Consider the following 17539-nt stretch of genomic DNA (forward strand, 5'->3'; position numbering starts at 1 on the left):
TCAGCAGGACACGGGGGATGCCTTGAGGTCATTGTCAGTCTTCATGGAGGAGGTTCTTGTACTACCTCCAGCGCACCTTCCTTGTTGTTAATTCCTAGAAATCTGAGTGCGTGTTCTGTACTCCCAGCTATCGTTTTATTGCTACAGGGTCTCATAGGTCCTTGGACCTGTGTTGCACAGCAGGCTCATCACTTTCAGCTGTGACTGTGCTGAGACTGTTGTAACTGCCTGCTGTGACCTGGGGGCAGAGAGGAATGTTTGCTCTGGTTCCCACCTGCAGGGTGGCATGTAACATCATCTCTCCTCAGCCAAACTTTGCTTCCTGCATTTTCAATTGCTTTCTGCTTTTCATGAACTGTATGTCAGGTGGATCTGTGTGCCCAGTGTTCTCACAGCACTTTGTAGTCCTGGAAAGACCTTTGTATCAGTCAGGGTTTTCCAGAGAAACAGAACCAATAGGATCGCTCCCTTTTTCTAGATAGGTGGGTGGATGGATGGGTGGATGGATGGATAGATGGATGGATATGGATTTATTTTAAGGAACTGGATCATGCAATTAGGGAGGCTGGCAAGTCTGAAATCAGTAGGTTCAGATCAACTGGAAACTCAGGAATTAATGCTGTCTTAAGGCATATTTTTTTTCTCCTCCAAGAAACCTCAGTTTTTATTCTTAAGGCTTTCAACTGATTGGGGGAGGCCCACCCACATTATCAAGGGTAATCCCCTTTAAAGTCGACTAATTGCAGATGTTAATTACATCTACAAAATGCCTCCACATCAAAACCTAGATTGGTGTTTGATTAAATAACCGAGTACTGTAGTCTAGCCAAGTTGGCGCACAATTAGCCATCACCCCTCCACGCTCAGTTTTTCTTACAGAATCTTTTAAAATTTTTTTTTTTTTTTTTTTTTTGCGATATGTGGGCCCCTCACCGTCGCGGCCCCTCCCGTTGCCGGATGCGCAAGCTCAGCGCCCACGGCCCACGGGCCCAGCCGCTCCGCGGCACGTGGGATCCTCCCGGACCGGGGCACGAACCCGCACCCCCTGCATCGGCAGGCGGACCCCCAACCACTGCGCCACCAGGGAGGCCCGAATCTTTTAAAATTTTAAATCAGAAGATGGTTACATTTTCCAGTGAGCCCACCTGATTGATATGTCATTTCTCCATGTGAACATATACAACACAGGCACACATGCAGAGTCTGGATTTGCACACATGCAAATCCTAGCGCAGCAGATGCGCACCGTGATGGCTGCGTCTCCCAGAAGCCCTCTCTTCTCCCTCACCCTGCTCCCTCCCGTGTAGGTCACTGATCCACAAGCACAGACATATGTATGTCAGTGGCATGTAGGACAGGGTCACGTTCAAATAAATGCCAGAGCAAAGAGACAAGGAAGATTTTTATCTTTTTAAAGGTCTTAGGCTTGATTTCCCTGAAGCCTTTTCTCATTTACTTTTGTTCTTAGCTAGGTTTTTTTTTTTTTTTCTTTTCATTCCCAGCAGTCTGGGGGTAATAGGAAGATCATTAGATTATAAGTCAAGAAGTTAATTCTCAGCCATTAGCTCATCATGTGACCATGAGCAAGTCGCTCAGTCTTGTTTTCAGCTTTCTCACCTGCCGGATAAGATGCAGCCTGGTGCAGTAGAAAGAGCATTGGCCTGAGTTAGAAACCCATGGTACCATTTTCTAGTCATCCACTGAGTGGGTCATAGGACGTTGGTTTAGGGCACAGCTCTGGAACCAGACTGGCAAGAGTTGGAATCCTGTCTCCACCACTCACCAGCTAAGCCAGGGCCTTGAGCAAGGTACCTCACCTTTCTGAACTTAGTTTTCTCCTCTGCCTAGTGGGAATTTAATAGGACCTACCTAATAAGGTCGTTATTAGGATTAAATGAATTAATACATGTGAACCACCTAGCACATTGTAAACTCTGTTTAACCACTGGCTATTGTGATTTACTCTTACCTAGACCAGATTACCTAAAACAAATGAAGGAGAACTGTATATCATAATCTAAGAATTCTTTGTATCTCACAGGTGTAAAAGTAATAAACTACACCGCTCATAAATACATTTGGGTTAAGACGAATCCTTCCTAACTCCCGCTTGACTAAGTGATTGTTCTTATTTTAATTTTTCATTTTAAATGTAAAACAAGATAACACGACTGAAGAATTTTTAAACAGAATAAAATGTATCATCTATAACTATATTCCCTTGTCACAACTGTTTTCATTTTTGTTTTGCACTCTGGCATTTGTCCACATGTTCCCATATATTTTCAAAGTCGTACTCATAGTGGATATTCAGACATTCCGCTTTTTTTCTTTCATGTTTCAGCCAGTTCCATATTGCTATGTAGCCTTCGTGGTTATTTAAAAAAAAAATCATGTATGTGGTTTTGTTGGTTTACTGTTGCTTCCTGGAGTAATGTCCAGGAGAAGGATTAATGATATCAGAAGGATAAACAATATTAAACTACTTTCTTAAAAGGATATACCAGTTGTCACAGTTAGCACACCCACTATCACGTGAGTGTCTCTCTTTTATACACAGTATGAAGAAAATGTACCATGAGGGCTTCTTACAGAAAAACAGGGTAAAGTTCCGGGAAAGGATAGAGTAGGTCTTCAGAATTTCCTGTCACCACTCCTGAGAGCAGCCTGCTAGATGAGCCCATTTTCTGTGGCTTCAGGCTTTCCTACAACCAGCTCCAACTCTGCACACACCTCTTCTGGCCTGTCCCCTCCCCTTTCAGTAGATACTTCTAATTCTCTACCGTCAGATTTCACAACCAGCTGTGCCATTCTTAGGCTTTTGGAAACTAATATAAGCCATGCGATGAAGTGAGAAGGCGTGTGTATTCCCAAGGCTGGCACTGGGCATGAGGCACAGACCTCAGATGTCACTCTTATCAGCTGGCTACAGAGCCAAATGGTGACCTTGGGCATTCCCAGTCAAGGGTATTTCAAGCTAGTTGAGGCTCAGAGAGAGAAAACTGAGATGAACTCTAGGGAGAAGAAAGACCTCAGAGGAAGAACAGTTGAGATAAGGTACTTAAAAGAGATTCTCAGTATGTGAGCCCTGAGAAAAAGAGGTCATATTGAAGCAAGGGGTGAGAGGGTGGAAGAGTAAGAAGCAAAAGTATAAGAATGTGAACACTTGCTATAGACCTGGAGACTGTTGAGCACTTGGGAGAGTTCTTGTGACTTTGATTGCTGTTTGTCATGGCCCACCCTTCCCTGAAGGCCCCTTAAACTGCAAATATTAATTCATGAAAGCACCCTTATTCAGCTCGCCATTCTAATGAGCACAGCTTGGGGAGTTAAAAGGTATTTTGTTTTGTAGGGAAGACTCAGGGTTAAAACCAGAGACCAGGAAACATCGAGGGGAAATGTTGCTTCTCTATTTTATGTATGTCAGTGGCATGTAGGACAGGGTCACATGCATGTAGGACAGGGTCATGTAGGGTCACATGCATGTGGGACAGGGTCACATATAGGACAGGGTCACATCGAGGGGAAATGTTGCTTCTCTATTTTATGTATGTCAGTGGCATGTAGGACAGGGTCACATGCATGTAGGACAGGGTCATGTAGGGTCACATGCATGTGGGACAGGGTCACATATAGGACAGGGTCACATCGAGGGGAAATGTTGCTTCTCTATTTTATGTATGTCAGTGGCATGTAGGACAGCGTCACATGCATGTAGGACAGGGTCATGTAGGGTCACATGCATGTGGGACAGGGTCACATATAGGACAGGGTCACATCGAGGGGAAATGTTGCTTCTCTATTTTATGTATGTCAGTGGCATGTAGGACAGCAGCAAATGTTTATTGACTGTCATTTTTGAGCGGAAAATGTGTTCCCAGGAATCAGGAATTTACTACTTTTCCTCTGGTTCTTATTATATCTCATCTATGATGTATCTGCAGTGTCCACAAGCGGGTTGTCTTTGGTTCAACTTCACATCCAGGACAGGGTCCATCGAGGGGAAATGTTGCTTCTCTATTTTATGTATGTCAGTGGCATGTAGGACAGCAGCAAATGTTTATTGACTGTCATTTTTGAGCGGAAAATGTGTTCCCAGGAATCAGGAATTTACTACTTTTCCTCTGGTTCTTATTATATCTCATCTATGATGTATCTGCAGTGTCCACAAGCGGGTTGTCTTTGGTTCAACTTCACATCCAGACTCATAAGATGCTGATAGACCCCAGTCTGCTCAGTAGGACAGGAACCACAGCTTGCCTGCTGGGAAGTGTCAGGCACTCCTGCGGGAATCCTTGCAGCTATCCAGGGGCTGCCTTCTGAATCCCCACCCCAAATGACAGCTCAAGTTCAAAGAGACAAGGTCCACATCAGGCAGGTGTGGGGTCACCATGGCTTAAAAGCCTCATGTACCCCAGGAGCCAGTGTATCTTGTAACAACTCCATAGACATAGCTTTTGAGATGCCCACGAAGGACCACCGCCACTACAAGGCTTGGGGAAATCACAAATATAGGACTTTCCATGAGACCAGTCCAGAGACAGGCTACCAATCAGGGATCATTTTCACCCTAAGTAATGTTCCCTAGTAACATAATTAACATATCAGTTTTATCAGGTTGTCCCAAGAACAAAACTGGACAATTAACTGAAGGTCAGATTCTCATGCAGAAAGAGAAAATTTCATAAGCCTTATCCCATAGGAGTCTTCACTGATGACCATTACTTAACTACTGCAGCCCAACACCTTTCCAAATCCTGACTTCCACCTTCCTTAATTGTATTGTGGATCATCAAAAAGGAGGAAAAATATGGGAACTTTTTGTTTAAAATCAGTTGCAACAGACTGAGGTTTGTTTGTTTCACTGATTTTAATGATAATGAAACAGCAATTGATGAAGTGAAACAACTTACCCTAGTACCCTTCAAAAGCCAGTGTCACATCTAAAGCCTTTGGGCTCTAGTGTCTCAGAAAAAAGTTCTACCTCTGTCAGGGAACATTGTGTCCTACCGATCATGGTTTATTCAAAAGGAAAAATCCAGTTTCATATCTAATTTTCAAACTGAACATTTTCAGGGTAAATTTTATTCCTATTGTTTTCACCTCGTCTTTTGAAAACTGAAAAATAGTCTGCTATGGTTTCTGAAAACTTGTATAGGTTCTCAAGACCCAGAATTAAACATTTGCGATTGTGCAAACATCATTATGTCAGTGACATAAATTAGGATAGAATTCTTGGCTGAAAAACCCTTATTTTCTGTTGCTTTTATTGTCTTCAGCTCAGAAAGATTTACTGTTTACTCCTAAAAAACTAGGCCTATGCAAATTTACAGACAGAGGCTCAGCCTGACATTGTATATACCCTTTTTTGAACTTCTGATTGTTACTTTAGTGTGTAGTATTCTCTATGGACTTGAGATCTTATGAAAGGCCAAACTATTATAAAACGTACTTCAAAAAATTCCCTTGTCTTATAATATAAAGAGACTTACACATTAATATAAAGAGGCTTAACACATCTTTTTGGTTTTTTAACAGTTATCAAGCATCATATGCCATGGTGCTTACGTACTTTCTTTCATTTAACCTTTACAACCCTATGGAGCAAATATTATTCTCATTTACAGAAAAAGAAAGATGTAACAATTGAGACAAAGTTAAATGACTTCCTGAAGATGATTCATTACAAACTCAAATCACTGTCTAATTTCTATAATGCTCATCAATAAAGAGTATTATGACTCTAACTTATTTAATTATAAAGAAGCCATATTTCTTCAAGTGGTTAGATTTTAAGAATACCTGGGCAGATCTCCACACGCTTCCCACAACCTTCCTTCATGTGTCCTCTGAATGCCTGACATTCCAAAGTTAGAAATATGTATTTTGCCTAAATCAAACAGAATCTGTTAAAATGCAAATGCTCTCAACACGTGAAGCAATATTAAAATTTTTATAGCTAATTTTTTACAATATAAAGATTATCATATTTTTTCCTAGAAAGTAAATTTATAAAGGGGTGATAAGGCAGATTACTAAGTGCCTCAGTATTGAGATATAAGGCACAGAAACACTGTAAATGGGGCAGTGGGGGGGTGATCAAAACATCCATTGCATTGCAGTAGGATGGTTTACTTGTCTTTTCTCCTGCCCTCCACCAGTCTGTGATCACTAAAGTCAAAGACTATATAAGCATACCTTAGAGATATTGCAGGTTTGGGTCCAGACCACTTCAATAAAGCAAATACCGCAATAAAGTGAGTCACACGAATTTTTTTGGTTTCCCAGTGCGTTTAAAAGTTATGTTTACACTATAATGTAGTGTATTAAGGGTGTAATAGCGTTATGTCCAAAAATAACAATGTACATAATTTTAAAATATTGCTTAAAAAGATGCTAATAAAAATATTGCTAAAAATGCTAACGTTATCTAAGCCTTCAGCCAGTCGTAGTAGTAGCTCAAAGATCACTGATCACAGCTCACCATTACAAGTATAATAATGAAAAAGTTTGAAATATTGTGAGCATTACCAAAATGTGACATAGAGATGCAAAGTGAGCAAATGTTGGAAAAATGGTGCCGATAGATTCGCTCAACATAGGGTGGCCACTGACCTTCAATTTGAAAATAAAGCAATATCTGCAAATCACAATAAAGTGAAACATAAAAAAAAAAGTATGCCTGTATAGTATAGCAGTTAAGAAACACAGCCGTGGAGCTCTGGTAATTTTGGCTTCACTGTCTAATAGCTTTATGACCATGGTTCAAATGACTTCTCTCTCTTTGCCCCAGTTTCTTCATCTTTAAAAATGTTCCCATCTCATAGGATTATCATGAAGATTTAATAACAAGGGTTTATAATTGTAAAGTACTTACATAGGGCCTGACACATCCAAAGTGCTATTTAAGCAATAGCATTTATTATCCCCAGCAGAGGGTCAGACACACATTAGGTTCTCAGGAACTGTTGCTTTATTCAGTTAAGTTACCCTTGTACTGAATTAATTAATTAAAAGGCCTGGATTTGAGGATCAGCAGGACATTTGTGACCTTAAAAGTGACATATAAAGGAGAGTCAGAGAGAGTGAGTTAGATAAAAAGGATTAAGCGATAAGCGAATGGTTTTAAAAAGTAAGATGAATTAATTAATGGGACGTAGATTTTTATGTTACTGACTTCTAATTTAATTTTAATATGGTCAGAGAATGTACTCTGTATGATTTCAATCCTTTGCAATTTACTGGGACTTATTTTTCAGCCCAGCATATGGTATATCTTGAAGAATGTTCCATATGTACTTAAAAAAATTGCATTCTGTAGCTGTTGAATGTAGTGTTTTATGAATGTCAAGATGAATATTCTTACTAAATTGTATTTACTTATTCTGTCAGTTACTGAGAGATGTTAAAAACTGAAGATTTGCCTGTGTCTCTCATTAGTTCTGTCAGTTTTGTTATATGTATTTTAAAACTCTGTTATTAGGTGTGCACGTTTAGAATTTTTGTTTTCTGATGAATCAGTCCTTTTCTCATTATCAAATGTAACTATTTATCCTTGCTCTTATAATATACGTTGAATGATACTAATCTAGCCGTAAGCTTTCTGATGCTTACTGTTTGTGTGGTATATCTTTTTCCATCTTTTTGTTTTCAACTTGTTTATATCTTTATTTTTAAAATATGTCCCTTATAAACAGCATAGAGTTAAGTGTTGATTCCCCCCCCATTCTATAATCTCTACTGTTTTATTGGAGTGTTCAGTCCATTTACATTTATTGTAATAGTTGATGCTATTGGGTTTTAGTCTACTATCTTGCTATTTGTTCTGTGTGTGTATGTATACCCTAGTTTTTGTCCCAGTTTCTCCTTTTCTGACTGCTTTAGAATAAATCAAATATTTTTTTAAATGTCCCATTTTATCTCTTCTACTGGCTTTATAGCTCTACTTCTTGGTATTGTTTTTCACTAGTTCCTTTGGGCATTACAATATGAATCCTTAACTTATCACAATCTTCTGTGAGTTACTGTTACATCACTATCCTTATCCTTTGTGCGCTGTTGACATGTGTTTTATTTCTACAAGTTATATAGTGTGCAATACTTTATTATTTTTGTTGCAAAGAGTCGATTGTCTTTTAAAGAAATTACAAAAAGAAAAAAGATGGTTTTTATAAAAATAATATCCAGGTATGTAACATTTTTAGTGCTCTTCAGGTTTTCCTTTAGATCCAGATTTCCATCTGGTACATTTTCCTCCAGCCTGAAGAATATCCTTTAGCATTTTTCATAGTGAAGATCTGCCAGAGACAAACTCACCCAGCTTTTTTTTTTTCACTAAGAATATCTTTATTTTGTCTCTGTTTTTTGAAGGATATTTTCTCTGGTTATAAAATCCTGGTTTGACTTTTTTCTTTCAGCACTTTAAAGATGGTGTTGCGTTGTCTTTGGCCTGCTTTTATTTTTTTTTAATGAAAAATGAGCTATCATTTTATCATTTCTCTATATGAAATAAGTCTTTTTCTTTGGAAGGTTTTAAGAATTTTTTCTTTATCTCTGATTTTCAGCAGTTTGAATGACGTATTTGAGGGTGGTTTTCTTTCTATTTATCCTGCCTAGATGTTGCTGAGCTTTATGAATCTCTTGGTTGGGTTTGTCTTTTTTTTTAACAACTTTGGAAATTTGACAGCTGTTACCTTTTCTTTTCTTTTGGCTGCGTTGGGTCTTCGTTGCTTTGCATGGGCTTTCTCTAGTTGCAGTGAGCAGGGGCTACTCTTCCTTGCTTCTCATTGTGGTGGCTTCTCTTGTTGCGGAGCATGGGCTCTAGGCACATGGGCCAATAGTTGTGGCTCGTGGGCTCTGGAGTGCAGGCTCAGTAGTTGTGGCGCATGGGCTTAGTTGCTCCGCGGCATGTGGGATCTTCCTGGACCGGGGCTCGAACCTGTGTCCCCTGCGTTGGCAGGCAGATTTGTAACCACTGAACCACCAGGGAAATCCCCATTACTTCTCTTTTTCTTTCTTTTTATTTAACATCTTTATTGGAGTATAATTGCTTTACAATGTTGTTAGTTTTTGCTGTATAACAAAGTGAATCAGCTATATGTATACATATATCCCCATATCCCCTCCCTCTTGCGTCTCCCTCCCACCATCCCTATCCCACCCCTCTAGGTGGTCACAAAGCACTGAGCTGATCTCCCTGTGCTACGCAGCTGCTTCCCACTAGCTATCTATTTTACATTTGGTAGTGTATATATGTCAATGCTACTCTCTCACTTCGTCCCAGTACACTTCCCCCTCTCCATGTCCTCATGTCCATTCTCTACATCTGCAACTTCTTTATTCCTGTCCTGCCCCTAGGTTCATCAAAACGTTCTTTATTTCTTTTATTTAGATTCCATATATATGTGTTAGCATACGGTATTTGTTTTTCTCTTTCTGACTTACTTCACTCTGTATGACAGACTCTAGGTCCATCCACCTCACTACAGATAACTCAATTTCATTTCTTTTTATGGCTGAGTAATATTCCATTGCATATATGTGCCACATCTTCTTTATCCATTTATCTGTCAGTGGACACTTAGGTTGCTTCCATGTCCTGGCTATTGTAAATAGAGCTGAAATGAACATTGTGGTACATGACTTGTTTTGAATTATGGTTTTCTCAGGGTATATGCCCAGTAGTGGGACTGCTGGGTCATATGGTAGTTCTTTTTTTAGTTTTTTAAGGAACCTCCATATGTTCTCCATAGTGGCTGTATCAATTTACATTCCCACCAACAGTGCAAGAGGGTTAACTTTCCTCCACACTCTCGCCAACCCTTATTGTTTGTAGATTTTTTGATGACGGACATTCTGACAGATGTGAGGTGATACCTCATTGTAGTTTTGATTTGCATTTCTCTAATGATTAGTGATGTTGAGCATCCTTTCATGTCTTTATTGGCCATATGTATATCTTCTCTGGAGAAATGTCTATTTAGGTCTTCTGCCCATTTTTGGATTGGGTTGTTTGTTTTTTTGATATTGAGCTGCATGAGCTGCTTGTATATTTTGGAGATTAATCCTTTGTCAGTTGCTTCATTTGCAAATATTTTCTCCCATTCTGAGGGCTGTCTTTTCGTCTTGTTTATGGTTTCCTTTGCTGTGCAAAAGCTTTGAAGTTTCATTAGGTCCCATTTGTTTATTTTTGTTTTTATTTCCATTTCTCTAGTAGGTGGGTCAAAAAGGGTCTTGCTGTGATTTATGTCAAAGAGTTTTCCTATGTTTTCCTGCCTATGTTTTCCTCTAAGAGTTTTATAGTGTCTGGCCTTACATTTAGGTCTTTAATCCATTTTGAGTTTATTTTTGTATTTGGTGTTAAGAAGTGTTCTAATATCATTCTTTTGCATGTAGCTGTCCAGTTTTCCCAGCACCACTTGTTGAAGAGGCTGTCTTTTCTCCATTATATATTCTTGCCTCCTTTATCAAAGATAAGGTGATCATATGTACGTGGGTTTAACTCTCAGCTTTCTATCCTGTTCCATTGATCTGTATTTCTGTTTTTGTGCCAGTGCCATACTGTCTTTACTACTGTAGTTTTGTAGTATAGTCTGAAGTCACGGAGCCTGATTCCTCCAGCTCCGTTTTTCTTTCTCAGTATTGCTTTGGCTATTTTGGGTCTTCTGTGTTTCCATACAAATTGTGAAATTTTTTGTTCTAGTTCTGTGAAAAATTCCATTGGTAACTTGATAGGGATTGCATTGAATCTGTAGATTGCTTTGGGTAGTATAGTCATTTTCACAGTGTTGATCCTTCCAATCCAAGAACATGGTATATCTCTGCATCTGTTTGTATTATCTTTAATTTCTTTTATTCGTGTCTTATCATTTTCTGCATACAGGTCTTTTGTCTCCTTAGGTAGGTTTATTCCTAGGTATTTTCCTTTGGTTTTCGGCCCATATCTGCATGTAGGTTGCCCTCAGGCATCTGTTCCCCGCCCAGACAGGAGGGGGTTAAAGCAGCAGCTGATTAGGGGGCTCTGGCTCATTCAGGCTCGGGGGAGGGAAGGGCACGGTAGTCATAATTGGAATGTGAGGCGAGCCTGCGGCAGCAGTGGAGTCCAGCATGAGGTTGCAACAGGCTGAGGCGTGCCATGTGTTCTCCCTGGGAAGTTGTCCTTGCATCATGGGACCCTGGCAGTGGCGGGCTGCACAGGCTCCCGGGTGCGGAGGTGTGGATAGTGACCTGTGCTTGCACACAGGGTTCCTGGTGGCTACAGCAGCAGCCTTAGCATTTCTTGCCCGTCTCTGGTGTCCTCGCTGATAGCCACAGCTCTCACCTGTCTCTGGAGCTCGTCTAGTCAGTGCTCTGCCTTCTTGTGTGCAGACAGGGAAGGAATCCCCTCTCCTCGCTCACCCTGAAACAATGGTCTCTTGCCTCTTAGGCAGGTCCAGACTTTTTCCCAGACTCCCTCCCGGAGAATTCACTGATTAGCTCTAGTAGTTTTCTGGTAGCATCTTTAGGATTCTTTATGTATAGTATCTTGTCATCTGCAAACAGTGACAGTTTTACTTCTTCTTTTCTGATTTGGATTCCTTTTATTTCTTTTTCTTCTCTGACTGCTGTGTCTAAAACTTTCAATACTATGTTGAATAATAGTGGTGAGGGGGCTTCCCTGGTGGTGCAGTGGTTAAGAATACACCTGCCAATGCAGAGGACATGGGTTCGAGCCCTGGTCTGGGACAATCCCACATGCCACGGAGCAACTAAGCCCGTGCGCCACAACTACTAATCCTGCGCTCTAGAGACCGCAAGCCACAACTACTGAGCCCGTGTGCCACAACTGCCAAAGCCTGTGTGCCTAGAGCCCATATTCCACAACAAGAGAAGCCATCACAATGAGAAGCCCATGCACCACAACGAAGAGTAGCTCCTGCTGACCGCAACTAAAAGAAAGCCCACGTGCAGCAACGAGGACCCAAGGCAGCCAAAAATAAAATAAATGAATAAATAAATTTATTTTTTAAAGAAATAGTGGTTAGAATGGGCAATCTTTTCTTGTTCCTGATCTTAGAGGAAATGGTTTCAGTTTTTCACCATTGAGAATAATGTTGGCTGTGCTTTTGTCATAAATGACCTTTATTATGTTGAGGTAAGTTCCCTCTATGCCTACTTTCTGGACAGGTTTTATTATAAATGGGTGTTGAATTTTGTTGAAAGCTTTTACTGCATCTATTGAATTATCCTATGGTTTTTATCCTTCAGTTTGTTAATATGGTGTATCACATTGATTGATTTGCGTATACTGAAGAATCCTTGCATTGATCATGGTGTATGATCCTTGCAAGGATTGATCATGATGTATGATCCTTTTAATGTGCTGCTGGATCCTGTTTGCTAGTATTTTGTTGAGGATTTTTGCATCTATGTTCATCAGTGATATGACCTGTAGTTTTCTTTCTTTGTGACATCTCTGTCTGATTTTGGTATCAGGGTGATGGTTGTCTCATAGAATGAGTTTGGAGTGTTCCTACCTCTGCTGTATTTTGGAAGAGTTTGAGAAGGGTAGGTGTTAGCTCTTCTCTAAATGTTTGATAGAATTCGCCTGTGAAGCCATCTGGTCCTGGGCTTATCTTTGTTGGAAGTTTTTTATTTTTTTGCTGCGGTATGTGAGCCTCTCACCATTGTGGGCTCTACTGTTGTGGAGCACAGGCTCCGGATGTGCAGGCTCAGTGGCCATGGCTCACGGGCCTAGCCGCTCTGCGGCATGTGGGATCTTCCCGGACCGGGGCACGAACTCGTGTCCCCTGCATCGGCAGGCAGACACTCAACCACTGTCCCACCAGGGAGGCCCTGTTGGAAGGTGTTTAATCACAGTTTCAATGTCAGTGCTTGTGATTGGTCTGTTTATATTTTCTGTTTCTTCCTGGCTCAGTCTCGGGAGGTTGTGCTTTTCTAAGAATTCGTCCATTTCTTCCAGGTTGTCCATTTTATTGGCATAGAGCTGCTTGTAGTAATCTCTCACGATCATTTGTATTTCTGCAGTGTCAGTTGTTACCTCTCCTTTTTCGTTTCTAATTCTATGGATTTGAGTCTTCTCCCTTTTTTTCTTGATGAGTCTGGCTAATGTTTAATCAATTTTGTTTATCTTCTCAAAGAACTAGCTTTTAGGGCTTCCCTGGTGATCAGTGATCTCTTAGTTATTTAGTAGTGTATTGTTTAACCTCCATGTGTTTGGGGTTTTTTTACAGTTTTTGTTTTTTCTGTGATTGACATCTGGTCTCATAGCATTGTGGTCAGACAAGATACGTCATACAATTTCAATTTCTTAAATTTACTGAGGCTTGATTTGTGACCCAAGGTATGCTATATCCTGGAGAACGTTCCATGAGCACTTGAGAAGAAAGTGTATTCTGTTGTTTTTGGATGGAATGTCCTATAAGTATCAGTTAAGTCTATCTGTTCTAATATGTCATTTAAAGCTTGTGTTTCCTTATTTTGGATGATCTCTCCATTGGTGAAAATGAGGCGTTAAAGTCCCCTGCTATGATTTTGTTACTGTCGGTTTCCCCTTCTATGGCTGTTAGCATTTGCCTTATGTATTGAGGTGCTCCTATGTTTGCTGCATATATATTTACAATCGTTATATCTTCTTCTTGGTTTGATCCCTTGATCTTTGTGTAGTGGCCTTCTTTGTCTCTTGTAATAGTCTTTATTTTAAAGTCTGTTTTGTCTGATAGTAGAATTAGTACACCAGCTTTGTTTCATTTTCCACTTGCATGGAATATCATTTTCCATCCCTTCACTTTCAGGCTATATGTATCCCTAAGTCTGAAGTGGGTCTCTTGTAGACAGCATATACATGGGTCTTGTTTTTGTATCCATTCAGCCAGTCTGTGTGTTTTGGTCGGAGCATTTAATCCATTTACATTTAAGGTAGTTATCGATATGTATGTTCCTGTTACCATTTTCTTAATTGTTTTGTATTTGTTATTGTAGGTCTTTTCCTTCTCTTGTGTTTCCTGCCTAGAGAAGTTCCTTTAGCATTTGTTGTAAAGCTGGTTTGGTGGTGCTGAATTCTCTTAGCTTTTGCTTGTCTGTAAAGGTTTTAATTTCTCCGTCGAATCTGAATGAGTTCCTTGCTGGGTAGAGTAATCTTGGTTGTAGGTTTTTCCCTTTCATCACTTTAAATATGTCCTGCCACACCCTTCTGGTCTGCAGAGTTTCTGCTGAAGATCAGCTGTTAACTTTATGGGCATTCCCTTGTATGTTGTTTGTTGCTTTTCCCTTGCTGCTTTCAATATTTTTTCTTTGTATTTAATTTTTCATAGTTTGATTAATATGTGTCTTGGCACGTTTCTCCTTGCATTTATTCCGTATATGACTCTGCGCTTCCTGGACTTGGTTGACTATTTCCTTCCCCTTGTTAGGGAAGTTCTCAACTATAGTCTCTTCATATATTTTCTCAGACCCTTTGTTTTTCTCTTCTTCTTCTGGGACCCCTATAATTTGAATGTTGTTGCGTTTAATGTTGTCCTACACATCTCGGAGACTATTCTCAGTTCTTTTCATTCTTTTTTCTTTATTCTGCTCTGCGGTAGTTATTTCCACTATTTTATCTTCCAGGTCACTTATCTGTTCTTCTGCCTCAGTTATACTGCTATTGATTCCTTATAGAGAAGTTTTAATTTCATTTATTGTGTTGTTCATCATTGTTTGTTTGCTCTTTAGTTCTTCTAGATCCTTGTTAAATGTTTCTTGTATTTTCTCCATTCTATCTCCAAGATTTTGGATCATCTTTACTATCATTACTCTGAATTCTTTTTCAGGTATACTGCCTACTTCCTCTTCATTTGTTTGGTCTGGTGGGTTTTTACCTTGCTCCTTCATCTGCTGCATATTTCTCTGTCTTCTCATTTTGCTTAACTTACTGTGTTTGGGGGTCTTCTTTTTGCAGGCTCAGGTTCATAGTTCCCGTTGTTTTTGGTGTTTGCCCCCAGTGGGTAAGGTTGGTTCAGTGGGTTGTGTAGGCTTCCTGGTGGAGGGGACTGGTGGCTGTGTGTGGTGGGTAGGGCTGGATCTTGTCTTTCTGCTCGGCAGGGCCACGTCCAGTGGTGTGTTTTTGGGTGCCTCTGAACTTATTATGATTTTAGGCAGCCTCTCTGCTAATGTGTGGGTTTGTGTTGCTGTCTTGCTAGTTGTTTGGCATGGGACGTCCAGCACTGGAGCTTGCTGGCCATTGGGTGGAGCTGGGTCTTAGTGTTGAGACGGAGATGTCTGGGAGAGCTCTTGCTGATTGATAGTACGTGGGGCCAGGAGGTCTCTGGTGGTCCAGTGTCCTGAGCTCAGCTCTCCCACATCAGAGGCTCAGGGCTGACACCTGGCCAGGACACCAAGACCTTGTTAGCCAGATGGCTAGAAGCAAAGGGAGAAAAAAATAAATAAAAGAAAAAAGAAAAAAGAAATAAAAATAAATGAATAATAAAATTGTTAAAATAAAAAATTCTTAAAATTTAAAAGTAATAATTTTTAAAAGAGAGAAGAAAGCAATGAAACCAATAAAGAAATCCACGGATGATAACAAGCACTAAAACATATACTAAGATAAACATAAAAATCAGAAGCAGGTTAGTCTCAGACAGCAAACCTTCAGTCTGCAGTTGATCCCAATGTCCACCGGCTCAATTTTGGGACAATTCGTTGTCTATTCAGGTATCCCACAGATGCAGGGTAAGTCAAGTTGATTGTGGTGATTTAATCCACTGCTCCTGAGGCTGCTGGGAGAGATTTCCCTTTCTCTTCTTTTTTCGCACAGCTCCCAAGGTTCCATTTTGGATTTGGACCCACCCCTGCATGTAGGTCGCCTGAGGGTGTCTGTTCTTCACTCAGACAGGACAGGGTTAACTTAGCAGATGATTTGGGGGCTCAAACCAGGAATAGGGAGGGGTACAGATGTGGGGCGAGCCTGCAGTGGCAGAGGCTGGCATGGTATGATATTGCACCAGCCTGAGGCATGCTGTGCATTCTCCTGGGAATGTTGTTCCTGGATCACAGAACCCTGGCAGTGGTGGGCTGCACAGGCTCCCAGGAGGGGAGCGGTGTATAGTGACCTGTGTTTGCACGCAGGCTTCTTGGTGGCTGCAGCAGCAGACTTAGCATCTCATGCCGGTCTCTGGGGTCCAAGCTGATAGCCGCGGCTCATGCCGTCTCTGGAGCTCCTTTATGCGGTGATTTTAATGCCCTCTACTTGCACACCGGAAACAAAGAGGAAGGTAAAGTCTCTTGCCTCTTCGGCAGCTCCAGACTTTTTTCCATACTCCATCCCGGCTAGCTGTGGCGCACTAGCCCCTTCAGGATGTGATCACTCATCCAACCACAGTCCTCTCCCTGGTATCCGACCAAAGTCCGAGACTCAGCTCCTGGCCCCTGCCCATCCCGGCAGGTGAGCAGACAAGCCTCTCGGGCTGGTGAGCACTGGTCTGCACCGATCCTCTGTGCGGGAATCTCTCTGCTTTGCCCTCTGCACCCCTGTTGCTGAGCTCTCCTCCGTGGCTCCAAAGCTTCCCCCTCCAAGCCTCAGCTCCCAGCCCCCACCCGCCCTTGCTGGTGAGCAGACAAGCCTCTCAGATTGGTGAGTGCTGGTCGGCACCAATCCTCTGTGCGGGAATCTCTCCGCTTTGCTCTCTGCACCCCCGTTGCTGCGCTCTACTCCGTGGCTCCGAACTTCTGCCCCGCCCAACCCCTGTCTCCACCAGTGAAGGGGCTTCCTAGTGTTTGGAAACTTTTCCTGCTTCACAGCTCCCTCCCAGAGGTGCAGGTCCTGTCCCTATTCTTTTGTTTCTGTTTTTTTCCTTTTTCTTTTGCCCTACCCATGTACATGGGGATTTTCTTGCCTTTTGGGAAGTCTGAGGTCTTCTGCCTGCGTTCAGTAGGTGTTCTGTAGGAGCTGTTCCACATGTAGTTGTATTTTTGATGTATTTGTGGGTATAAGGTGATCTCCTTGTCTTACTCCTCCACCATCTTGAAGGTCCCCTGTTACTTCTTAAAATATTTATTTTGCCACACTTATCCTCTCCTTCTGGGACTCCAGTTACGTATACATTAAACCATTTTATGTTATTCCATAGGCCACTAAAACTCGGTTCATTTTTTTCAACTTTATTTCTCTCTGTGCTTCAGTTTGAATAATTCCTATTGACTTATTCTTGCTTCTCGATTTTTTAATTTGAAAGTGCCATTAACTCTCTCCACTGAATTTATTTCAGATATTGTATTTTTTTAATTACAAAATTTTCATTAGTTTATTTCTAAGGTTTACACATTCTCATTCTCATCTCCCATTGTTCTTATTTTTTTCTGATAAATTTATTAACATTTATAATAGTTATTTTAAATCCTGCCTACTAATGCCAGTATATGGGTTGTCTGTGGATCTGCTCCTTATGACTGGTTTTTCCTTTGATTATGAGTCACATTTTCCTATTTCTTTGCATGTCTAGTAATTTTTATTGTATACCGAAGATTGTAGCTGATATTTTGTTTTCACTTTTCTTTCCCT

General features: G+C 40.9%; 1 protein-coding gene across 1 annotated transcript in view; it reads left to right on the forward strand.

Annotated features, from left to right (window-relative positions):
* Nucleotides 1-17539, forward strand: part of RYR3 (ryanodine receptor 3) — a 394047-nt gene that overhangs the window by 7858 nt on the left and 368650 nt on the right. The gene's annotated exons all lie outside the window — the stretch shown is intronic.

This window comes from Lipotes vexillifer, unplaced genomic scaffold (genome assembly GCF_000442215.2).
Source record: "Lipotes vexillifer unplaced genomic scaffold, Lipotes_vexillifer_v1.1 scaffold164, whole genome shotgun sequence".
Lineage (NCBI taxonomy): Eukaryota > Metazoa > Chordata > Mammalia > Artiodactyla > Lipotidae > Lipotes > Lipotes vexillifer.